This window comes from Haliotis rubra, unplaced genomic scaffold (assembly GCF_003918875.1).
Source record: "Haliotis rubra isolate DU_JTF1 unplaced genomic scaffold, ASM391887v1 Scf84, whole genome shotgun sequence".
Taxonomy (NCBI): Eukaryota; Metazoa; Mollusca; class Gastropoda; order Lepetellida; family Haliotidae; genus Haliotis; species Haliotis rubra.
In genome coordinates this window covers 1,833,694-1,847,111 of record NW_025767568.1, presented here as the reverse complement: position 1 = coordinate 1,847,111, position 13,418 = coordinate 1,833,694, and positions in this window count along the sequence as shown.

Sequence of the window (13,418 nt, the reverse complement as noted above, 5' to 3'; positions counted from 1 at the left end):
TAAAGCAAGTAACCGCTCTCTGTCAGAAAGGCGGTTTCCATCTTACAGAGTGGACAAGCAACAGTGAAGAAGTGTTGAGAGAAACTTCCCCTGAAGATAGGGCTGTGAAAGTTACAGACTTTCAGCTCGATAAAATCACAGCTGGTTTTGAAGAGAGAGGATTGGGATATATTGGCAAATATTCAGCAGCTGATCTGGAGCAATTCTCAATAGAATTTCCCTCTTCAAAATCTGTACACCATCCTAAAATGACACTGAATAAGGAAATCCATTTTTTAAAACCATCCTTTCCATTTTATTTTTTTATACAATGTATGTAGTTTGTTGTGGAATCCTAACTTACATACAAACTTCCACAATACTGGACTTCGTGAACTGAAAGCGTTTATGTACAGGTATGTCACAGCACCAGAACACAAAGAAGATCCAAGATACAGTCTGCACCTGTACACTAGCAGAACCATCTTCCAGAAATAGGACACCTGTGATGCAAAATCTTTGAACAGATGATCCACTAGCTGTTATCCGAACAATTAACTAGCATTGCAATAGAATGTTACACAAAATACAAAAATATTGTTTTTTCTTCAGAGATATTTAACTGCTAACTACTAGTGCAAATAAGGTGCAAAGAATATATCCTAAGTTCAAAGCATTTTGTCAATACCAATACATATTGACATTATTGCTTCTTAAACAACGATAATCTTTGTTTTATTAGATCTGAGACTATATCCCTTGAGGACATTTCTAAATTTTGATCTATTTCCTTTTCTGAGATACTTACTAGTTTCATAAAAATTAAAGTAAGGTTGATTCAAAATTTGGTAAAAGTCATAGCAAAAGTTTAGGAAATACACATGAAAAGTGTTCACCTCCTACAAACCAGTGTGCAATTTAATATGAAGCTCCTTTCCAAATAACCATCAACAAACCTTGAACAATTTGTCCAAAACCAACATCTTAATAAACACTAGCTTTGGCTTAGTCTTCAAATATTAGTAACCTCCTCAAAAACTGATTATTTATAAGAAAAATTACATCAAATCTGGGTTAAACATATGTTTCAATATTTATTCCATTACATGAAAAGTCAACTGAGATTTTTGTAAGTTATTCTATTCCATGACTGGATAATGCCTGACCAGGATGTGACCAAAGCGTAGGGTTGCTTTTTCAAATTCTCTGCATGTTGAAATAACTTTGATAAGTTATGATACTAGCAATCACTTTCAGAATCATCTTATTAGTAAATGTATTTTTTTTTTTTAAAAACTAAAAGCATGAGCCAAAAAACTAAGTTAATACCAAGTGATTGTTCTGCCATGTATGTAGTGTTTGTTTGCCTAGTTCTGCCTTAAAATCATATGAGTCTGATATGTCAATCAATTAAATACATGTAATTAAATATAATTGATTAGATTAGTATTTATTTTATTACCCTTCCACATTTACTAAAAAGAGCTAGATTCTTAAAACATACCTTGCTATCATTTCCAGTGAATTAATCAAAATGACAGTTGCAATATTGCTCCTAAAATGTACCAATATATGTGAATAATTTTATGTTGTAACAAAACTTCAAATGTCCTCATAATTAAGATATACACTTTATTTCACTCCGCCCAATACTCCAGAAAGTCACTATTCTTCTCACATAGTTTTCGTATTCGATCCACATGGAAGAACGTAATAATTCAATTCAAAGTCCCATCCATCTCTTTATAAAAATTATGAAATATTTGAAGCATAGTTTTATAGGCACTCATATGAATTAAGTATGATATTTGGATAATGCATGATAGGCAACTGCTGACACTGACAATATTTTCGTTTGAATAAAAAAATATTGCTCTTCGAATATTTTGCACTATTAACAGGATACTGTGCAGTAGACTTTCAGATTGTGCTTTTGATACTTAAATCATCCTGAAATGTGTGACAAATTTAAGAATATCTAAAAGCGAAGGGAACAGTAACCGCCCCATCGTTCTTTAATGTAACAAGTTTTGCTATTTCGGTGGACCCTATAACCGAAATCAGATCGCTGTCAGATTTGTTTACATTGTGTCACGGCTTTCTCGCCTGTCTCATTTCAGCTTTATGGCGTACCACCTCAATGCCCAGTAGTGACTAAAACCGTTAAGTAAAAATAATTTTGTAGTTACAAGAATTGTCCCTGTTTATAACATTTGCAAAGTCTTAAACCGCTATTTGTTGTCATCAATTGGCAATGATTTTGCACATATGCAAAAGTGTGGAAATTCGTGCAAATTGTTATCTGCGGGCATGACGTAGGTTTCGTAAACGATGGTGCAGACAATTATCTGATCGCGAGAGCTATCGCGCTCCTTGATCCGCCTCAATTTTTTTGTCTTGACCGTAATGGTTTTATTAAAAGTACACATCAAATCACAGCAATATGTAATAGATATGGCCTGTGTAGATGGCATAATTCGAAGCACATCGCTTCGGAGGCATCGTTTGACCCCGGAAATAGGTCTGACAAATCCACAATCTCCTACCCAGAGTTCGATGCGTCAAGCCAGCATAGTACCTCTGCCACAGGCCAGAAAGATGTGACGATTCGTCACATCTTGCACCGTCCATTCAATATAATGTACATATTTCTTTACTCTTTTATTTTTTACGAGCCTAAACATCTAATTAAACATCTTTAATAGAATGGTTTAATTTCACTGAGAAAATATCCTAAAACATGAACATGTAACACTATTTCGATTTGCGTAACGATCCTTTGTTTACATAGATTGTACGGCTCCACCGCTGTCATCGAAGCCGACAGAGAGCAAACGATGCAACCAGTTTGATATCTAAATATGTATTGTCATAAATGTTACTGTCGCAGTTGTGGGAGAATATATATGTAACAATGTAAAACATTGTAAAGAGCGCGCCGAAAAGCTTGCGTAAGACCAGTCTCTTCTTATTATGAATATGCGCGTTTGTTTACAAGCAAGAGAAAAGTCCGATCACGTGATATGCAAATTAGCCTGTGGCAGTGATGTTATGCTAAGTCATCACTGCGACGGAGTGTGACAAATGCGCCCGGCCTGCTGATTGGCCAAAATTGACGCATGCGCCAGTTTTGATTGACAGATTGGATCGGTCTATTTTGTACACGACGTCAAGGAACGTTAATGAATCGAACGACGTCACATCGAGAATGACGTCATGTTAGATGATCCTTTGATCATGGCCGGGGAAAGGACGCTAGCGTGTATTTGGACAAAGAGATACAAAAAAAAGACCAGGTAACTGAAAAAAAATCTTAATTTAGGCAGGTATTAATTGATAAAAAGATTATTACACTTCATTTTTGAAGTGTTGTAATCTCTACATATCACAACCGTATTGTTCACATCATCCAGACGGCATTGATGACGTCACGGAATCACGTCACAATAGTAACGACGTTGTTTGGTGTCATTCTACATTATAGCTAAAACGGATAGAATTATCATTAAAACGCCCGCACGTTATCAGAAATGAACAGGCCACTGTAACTTGATAATGCTCCCAAATTGCTTGACGACGGGCCATTATCAAGCCCGTTGCTAGGTGACGTCATAAGTAGCTAAAATCTTGATGTTCAATCACCTACGTTTCGTTTGAACTTCGGTTCATTATTGACTTACATTCGTCACATGTACCTCTGCCATTATACACTTTCTTGCCGGTGCCAACCTTAACAATTGTACCACAAATTACAACATGCAGCAATGAAAACATCGACTGGAACTCTAACGTTGTTGAGCAATGGAAAAAATGGCGGCTGGTAGTATGGGCAAAGGTCAAGGTCGAATGACTTCACGCTCAATAGTGACGTCATCTGTTTTGTGCTATGACGTTTCCAGTGTTTCAGTGACCTCCGTCGTTTATTGTTAGCAGTAAATGCTTCAAAACCGATACCGTTGTTTGTTTTTATTTTATTAAAAATTCTATCCATTTTAGCTACAATAACGGTAACGCTATTTTTTTAGGGCATTATCATTTGCAGAAGCCCTCGGTCTTTTCAACTGCCCTCCTTCATCAGGCAGTTATTGACAGAAAAATAGCGTTACCCTTATAATATGACGCTTTTTTTCTGTGACAGGGGTCGTGATCAGGCCCTACCAAACTCAAATTTCAAATTGCCAAATAATATAGATTTCAGTTCATTTCGGGTAATGCATTTGCCGAGTTTTCTCAATTTTGAGTCAACGCACACTTCAGTTTCGTTCGAGATATCGTATCTTTCTAGAGATAAGCTAAAACAGATTAAGAAATAATGGGTAAGGAATAAAATATTTACATTTGAATGTGCGTCACACTGGATTAATGAAACTTGTGTAAGAATTCATGCATTATCCCTACTCTCGCTCGGGAAATACAAACAATGAGAAATTCGCTTCGTAAAATCAGTATGACATACACACTTGCATAATATTCGCTATATCTTAAATGCAAGCTAGCTATATATTCAACTGGGTGTACGGATCTATGCCGACAGGAACTTTGCCCACAAGGATCTTTGCCCACAGGAACTTTCCCCACAGGAACTTTGCCCACAGGAACTTTGCCCACAGGAACTTTGCCCACAGGAACTTTGCCCACAGGAACTATGCCCACAGGAACTATGCCCACAGGAACTTTGCCCACAGGAACTTTGCCCACAGGAACTTTACCCACAAGGAACTTTGCCCACAAGAACTTTCCCCACAGGAACTTTGCCCACAATAATAATACAACATTATAAATGATATGATATTATTTTGTTAAACTACACAGAAATAGCATATAATATAGCACACTGATAGTTAAACATGAATAGCACTTCATTGTTCATTCTAATACATTTAACCATTGTTTTTTCGTTGCCGATAGTTGTTTCAGTACTTCATTGTTATTGTTCAGTCTAATAGTGGCATCAACAGACATCAGGTATGGCAAAAAACAAATATAGTACAAACAGATCCAGCTTTTTCAACAATGGGGAACGCATTTCTTGACGAAGGAAACGTTTACCAGTCAGAAAATTGGTTCTCGATTCGTAATTGCGGAGTGGAACAGCTTTTAAAATGTCACGTCTCCCATATCACTTTACTGGAAACGTTGCATTGTGTAGAAGCCCGAAATGTTTTGATAATCGGAAGGTGAAGGAAATGGTCATTTGTACCCCGACACATATGCGTGTTACATTAAAGAGCGCACTTTCCAGTCTGTTCCGCGTTAATTGTAAATGACTCCATGCCCACTCCACCCGACTGACGGGCGGCAAAAACAGGAACTAGTTGACACGTGATGGATGAGGTAACAGTGTTACATTTTGGTGCTGATTATGTTTCTGATAGCTTAGCTCCAGAAATACATCTAATTCATCTTTCATTGGTGGTCTGAACTATTATTGTAAAAGCAGAGTCAAAATAGCAGCATCAGAGGAAAGAGAATTAACACAATTGTGTTTTTCAAAGTCACGGACTACCATTTCCCTGTTCAACATAACAACCTCATTGAACAATCGGATCTGGGGAAATTGAAGAAATTATTCAGACTGTTTATCGAAGAGTCTTTATAGTCTCTCCGAAAGTATTTAATCTTCTGTGTTTAAAGTGGGACAACCATTTACTAGATTTCAGCCAAAGTTGAAAATACTGCAATCATAAATCAATCAATGTAAGTTGAATTATGGTGACGTCAGTATTTCTACCCGTTGAAACCAAAGTTTGCATCCTCAACTTCTGATCTTTTAATGCAATCTTTTTATCCGAGCTTGTGGAATCACAACAAACACGTTCTATATTGTGTCTGGGTTGGCCAATGACTTTTCTGTCTATCGGGTTATCTAACAAATGCTCGATGGGATTAAAATCTGGCCATTCGGAAACCTGAGGGAGAATACTTATCATATTTGTGCTTCTAATATAACTGTAAACTTGAGCTTGTGACGATCAGACGAAACCTGAATGGACGACGATACACCACTGACATCCCATTCAGGGTTGTTGTACCACATTCCGATGACCATCCTCTGAACCCAAGGCCAGTTTACATGGACGACCATTATAGGTCACACCGTGCACGTGCCGTTGGTGATTTTTTAGTCACAAGGCGGAAGCAACTGTACCTTACCCGGCCATGCAGGTGTCCAGAACTCACAGAGCATGTTGTCATGCTCTTCCATGGGCGCGGCCATTTTGGGAAGATAACTCTCCAAAGGCGCGACATTCGATTTCCGCTTGTGAAGAGCGCACACAAATAGCAACAATGCAGTGTCCCCATTGATAAAACGAATGAGTGAGTGAGTTTAGTTTTACGCCGCACTCAGCAATATTCCAACTAGATGGCGGCAGTCTGTACCGATCCCGTTAGTAGCATCTTACGACAAGCATGGGATACTGAGGATCAATTCTAACCCGGATCTTCATGGGTAGGGCATGTTTGGGTCATTATGGTTCACATAATACCAGACAGATCCTCCAGTACAAAGTCTGGATCTGGACAAGCTGTCTATCAGGAACGTAACACCCCAAATTTAAATTCAATGTTTGATTTGGTCAATGAGAAGGAAGGTCAGGGATGTTATTGCAGTTGTCCCATGTTACAACAGATGTAGACACTGTGCACGGTTAGTGCTTCTAAATGGGATTTTGTGAGGATTGGATGTCGGCACTTGTTAACGTCACACGGCCATAGTTATCAGCACTATGAAATTAGCCAGTTGTTTGCAATATTTGCTTATCTGAATATACTAATTGAATATACTAATTTCCGTTTTTCTGTTCGTTTAGATTTGACATTTCATCGTTCCTTGAATTCTTCCAGATACTTTATTTAATTTAGGTTTGGATAAGTGCCTTTGGTATGGTTAACGGCAACATATTGATACTGTGAAAAAGTGGAGTGTTGTGATACATTTTTCCATGTGTATATACTTTGAGGAGACGGTCTCATCTAGCATCATTTATCGAATAGGTAAGCATATTTTCTCGAGTAATTAACAACAGTTCTTGGTCTGTTTTAAAAACTAATTTGAATTTTTTTTTCACTTACAGCATAGGTTTGTCTTTTTTGAGGTACTATCAGAATATTCAATTAAATAAATCTCTTCATCTAACTGTGTTGAGGTTTTGTTAAATTAAACAATTTGAAATGATATCTGTAAGTTTGGAAGGTAGGGAAAAGGCCAAATGAAAATAAACGACTAATATGCTGCCAAACATTCGATGAAATCTCTCTCCCTCTCTCTAACAAAAACACACACACACACACACACACACACACACACACACACACACACACACACACACACACACACACACACACACACACACACACACACAGCCTTCTCCCAGGGGCGGTGTGGTAGCCTAGTGGTTAAAGCGTTCGCTCGTCACGCTGAAGACACGGGTTCGATTCCCCACATGGGTAAAATGTGTGAAGCCTATTTCTGGTGTGCCCCGCCGTGATATTGCTGGAATAATGCTAAACTCACTCACTCACTCACTCCACAGCCTCCCATAACGGCGATGACGCAAAATAATTGACTCGCCAAGAAACAAAACGCTTTGTGATTGTTGCAGAGTCCAGATTCGAACGTTGTTGTACCCATTCAACGTCCAAAATAGAAATCCAACCCCTCGTAAAAGAGTACTGACGATAGCCTTCTCAAACCATGTACACGCTGTGCTGATTCTGTTGCATCGAACGCGTGAAGATCCGAGTTAGAATTGGCCTTCAGCAACCCATGCTTGTCGTTAGACGCGACTTACCAGAAGGGGTGGTCAGATTTGGTTGACACATGTCATCGCATCCCAATAGCGTGGATCTATGCTTTTGCTGCTTATCATTGGATTGTCTGGTCCAGACTTCATTATTTACAGACCGCTGCCATATAGCTGGAATATTGCTGAGTAAGGCGTTAATCAACCACAAAACTTGCGTCTTACGACAAGCATGGGTTGCTAAAGATCAATTCTAATATGGTCTTGTGGTTGGAGGAAAGCCTGAAATGACACAATTCTAACCCTGGCCTTCTCGGGTATGGAAAGTGATAACTGAAAGCGCGAGAGAATATGGGTTTTACGCCGCTTTTATCTGTATCCCAGCGATGTCAGCGATGTGAGCATCAGGAATGCGGTTCAAACATTGTAAACATATGGAGAATTGAACCCTGTTCCGAGCAAACGCTTTAACCACTAGGCTACCTAGTGCCCCACTTGGCTACCTATAGTCTGTTTGCAGTGAAAACGTACCGATGAATTTCACTTAAAACAAAAAAGTAAATCACATAAAGTGAAATTAAAATTGCAAATCTCATGATTTTACCTTGCTAATTGAACATTAAAATCTCAGAATTTTATTCAACTTAGGACAAAAGTTGTTTAACAAACGATCATAGTTTCAAATTGCTATTATTGGTGTGTATTACAAGGGAGTATGCACATTAAATGAAACCCCGAGAACAAGAAGGGTTGGTTTCTACGGTAGTCTAAGTTAACGCTCATCACGTACCGCACGTGCATTTGTTTCACTATTCCAACTACTGCGCGTACCCCCTTGTAATACAAACCAATAATAGCGATTTGAAACTATGATCGTTTGTTATACAACTTTTATCCTAAGTTGAATTACATTTTGAGATTTAAAAGTTCAATTGGCAAGGTAAAATCATGAGGATTCGCAATCTTAATTTCACTTTATGTGATTTACTTTTTTGTTTAAAGTGAAATTCATCGGTACGTTTCACTGCAAACAGACTATAGTGCCCCTTCAGAGAAAGCAAGGCAAACAACCAAGAAGATGGCTTAAATTATGAGAGCTTCAAAGTAATGAATGGAGCGAGTGTAAAGTGTAAATGGAGAAAAGATTTTAAGTCATTATAACATTCAGTGGCGTCTCACACTTTACTTACTATAACAAAAACAAGGGCCTCGTTAAGGAAAGTAAGGGCTACAGCAAGTGTCATCAATTTCGCGGCCATGCGATCGACTTCTCCGTCCTAAAGAAATCCGTACATCATGTCAAGCTCACATAAAAATATCTGTTCATTATACGATCGTTTTTAACGATGATAGACCTGGTTTCAGTTGTATAAACGGAAAATCAATGCCACCACCTCCGAAGACGCAAAACCATGTTCAATAGAGTATAATTATTGTGAGAAATGATATCTACAAAATAGTTGAAACTCAACGTGAACAGAGCATTAAACCTTAATCAGAAAACTTGCTGTCAACGCCGTGGCTTGGAAAAAGTGTGGAGAGAGTAATGACAACTCGAGCGCTCCTTTCAAAGCTACAATATCGATCTGTATGGCTGGGCCAGTCAAGCATAAAAATCCGGTCGATTCAACTAATCCTTGCACGGAGCGCTCATACATACAAGATGGAAATTTTACTATTTTTTTTCAACAGATGACAACCCCTGACGCCATGGAAAGCGGGAGACGCGATGCTTTGTTTTTATGGCAACCAAACGTGGTTCCAACAACACTATGTCCACTAATACAAAATCAGGATTTACGTCTATGTATTGATTGAGGATTATTGAACACCCGTATATCGGTTCCATTGTTGTTTTTTCAAACAACGTTATTTTTTCATTCCATAATCGGTCATGTGGAAAAAACCCACTGAACTGGTAAAAATTAGCCACACGGCAAAGAAGATTTGCGATGTGGTTCCGCATTTTGAATATTTTTCAATTTCGCAGTTTTTTTAAGGTACCCCGTAAGGATGACAACGTTCGACATGTATAGGTTTTGTTCTTCTCAATGCAGCAGTGATAGTTTCTGGTTAAATGAAGAGTTGACTGAAAATTCTCATCTGTCTTAACTCCTTAAATAAATGTAACTACGATCGATTTGCTTTCAGGCATCAATATTTCTGACCCTAGTTCAATATATTGTAATTTCGAAACAAAGTTCCGTCACCTTTCAGCACGGCGGGGGACACCAGAAATGGACTTCACACATTGTTCCTATGTGGGGTATCTAACCCGGGTCTTCGGCGTGACGAGCGAACGCCTCAACCACTAGGCTACCCCACCGCACCCAGCAGCAAAATAGCTTAATTGAATTATTTTGTGCGCTAAGCACGTTAAGGTTATATTTTGAAACTGGGCTCTTTCAGTTGAGCTCTTTTGATGAGGGTCAAACCATGATAAATTTGTGCTTGCAATTCGCCGTGCTTGCAATAACTTCCCTTAGCAGTGCCAAGATTCACTTCACTGAAGAGTCTTGCCATGTCGGCTCACTGGTTTCACCACAGTGTCAAAACGTTTACGACCTGGTCCACTTCACGCTTTCCCCCCATACAGAAGATCGGGATTAGAATTAGTCTTCAGCAGTCCAGGCTTGTCGTAAGAGACGACTAACGGGATCTGGTAGTCAGGCTCGCTGACTTGATGCGTGGCATCCAATGCCAGCTGCGTAGCTCGATGCTCATGATGACATGGTTTGACTATTTTCATAGTCCGAAGTCAGGCAACAAATAAACATCACGCATGTCTTCGTGTGTCAAGATATTAGTACCCGTACATTTTTAACCCAAGCGTCTTATATCCACACCTTGCTGTATGACTTATTGAGAGCCACGACGCTTATACGACACTAAGTGATTGACGAAAGCTCGAGGAATGTTTTGTCCATGTCTGAAACAACGCTTGTCCGAATTCGTAAACGTCTCTCCATTTCATCCCAAGCGTGATCGATAGGGGACAAGTCGGGAGAAACAGCTGGCCAGGGGAGTTCCGAAATGTTCTGCTGTCTCAGCAAATCGGTCACAACATCAGCGACATGTGGACGGGCATTATCTTGCTGAAGCGTGAAGTTACGTCTGAATATACGGCTGCACATAAGGCCCAGTGATGTCACCCCTGTATCGTGGACCTGTCAGACTGCCATTGACAATGATAGGTTGTGTCTGACCATGAGATGTGATATCTCCCCATACCATAACGCCGATGCCACCAAACTGTCGACGTTGGACAACACACCTGTACACCCTTTCCCTGCCATTAGTGAACAAAACGCCATTCCAGTGTTGTCTGCTGTACCGTAGATGCTGTCTGCACCAGGCAAGACGTGACTGTCGGTGACGTTGGAGCAAAATTGGACGTATTTCTGGCCGTCGCACCGGATGTTGTGCTCCCTCAGTCAGTTCTGTACAGTCCTTGAACCATTAGACGTTAGCCAGGAATGGTCCGACCAGTCAAACTGTCAGTCTGGAATCGATTCCTTAGATTGGTCAGCCGAATGTGGTTGTCTTGCTGACGTGACGTCACGCGTGGACGGCCGGTCCGAAGCAAAGTACCCATTATGTTGAAAACGTCTTCATAGCGATGAGATCGTGTTTCGATAGACACCAAAAGGTCTTGCCACTGGAAATAGTCAGATGGGAGATTACAAATCGGCGGGGAATAAGGTCAGTCCAGGTAATGTGCTTCCGTTACGCAAACGTACAGGAAGAACTATAGATTGTGTTCCTGGGGTTCAAAATAACATTCGCTGTACGAATTTCTTGCTAACAATTTCTTGACAAGAAAAATAGGATAAAAATAATCACTAATAATTACCGATCAGCACATTTGACCAGTTCATTATTCCACAGGGACCGACTATTTCCTGTAAGGAAATCCTGTGGACCTCTTGTTTTGTGGGTCAAGATGGACATCTATTTAGGAATACGGTAGGTGTTGGGTGGAAGGTAAATATGGTTCAAGGGCTATGAGACAAACTAGGATGGACCTGGTGGACCGCCAATATACTAGAAATATACAAACTATCACAAGAATATAAGTGAATAAATGCAGAATGCATCAGATACATTCTCTTCCAAACGATAGAACTAGAATATTTGATAAGATGTTTTGTTTATTTGTTGTTTAACGCCGCACTCAGCAACATTCCAGCTATATGGCGGCGGTCTGTAAATGGACCAGGAAAACCAGTGTTCAACAACATGAGCATTGATTTGATAAGAGAAGAGGATCGTTTGATGACTGAGAGTTTCATTTTCAAAATGTTTCGGGATCAACAGACCCGCCAAGTTTGGCAATGAAATTCTCAGTATGCCAATGACCTTTTCACAATTCATGTGAGATCATGAATGAAATCAATGCCAGTCCATTACGTGTATACAGTTACACGTAATTTCATATTAATTAGGACTTGGTGTTCAAAGCCTTGTCTTCTGAATTCTTTAGGAGTCACTTAAATGTTTTGTTCGTGAGAGCTCCCAAGGGAGTGATTGCGCCTTCAGAAGGTAGAGGAGAGATACGATTATCCTTGTGTGATGAGGGATATTGACAAAGGTTTGTTTGTTGTTTAACGCCGCACTCAGCAATATTCCAGCTATATGGCGGCGGTCTGTAAATAACTGAGTCTGGACCAGACAACCCAGTGGTCAACATCATGAGCATCTATCTACACAATTGGGATACGAAGACATTTGTCAACCAAGTCAGCGAGCTTGACCACCCGATCCAGTTACGACAAGCATGGGGTACTGAAGTGGATCTGAAGTCTGAAGTGGATCTCAGCAATATTCCAGTAATATCACCAGGCAACCCCATCGCCCCCCAAATAAAGCATATGTTATACTTGGCGACCTTCTGAAAGGGTATTCACTACCTTCGTATTCTCTGGACTGTAGAATGGTTAATAGTTATGAGCTCACTGGGCAGAAACTCTTTATTTGAAACTGGTTGCCTGACACTAAAATATTCATCTTTTGCAACTTGGATTCCTGGTCGAAACTCGTTTGAAGTTGATGAATGTGTCGAACACACGGCGCTCTTACCACAACAGTACTGTCGCCCTATTTAGCAACTAGTACGCTTGTAAAGCCTGAAAGATATCCATTTTGCCAAAGATAAAAGGGGAGAATGATGATGCCAGTTTTACTCTCGGCGTTTTACTGTGGAATGCTGGAAATGTATTTGTCGGGCTTTGGTGATTTTTTACACCTTGTGCTTGCTTTTGTATGAGCAATAAATATCACGAGGACGTCACTTCAAAGATTCCATATTGACAATAACGTCTTAAATATAGCCTTTTCCCTGGGTCAGGTCTGGTTCCATGGCATGAACAAAGGTAATTGATTTAGAAGGCAGTTATAAAAACAATTCAATTGTCAAAGATGCCATATTTTAAGTATAAATGATAAATGTCATAATTGTGTAGAAGAGACCATTATGGTATAGGCCTGTAAGTCTCGCAAGGCACTACTTCCGGTAGCAGATTTCCGGTGACAAGCGTGTATTCAAGAACCAGTTCTGGTTCCAAATTGTAGGACCGCCAAGTGACAACCATGAGACCATTCAAAAAGATATGAAACGTTGTTTGTGCCGTGACCTACCTACGTGCTCTATTGTGTCAATAAACACACGGGGAGGTGGGGTAGCCTAATGGTTGA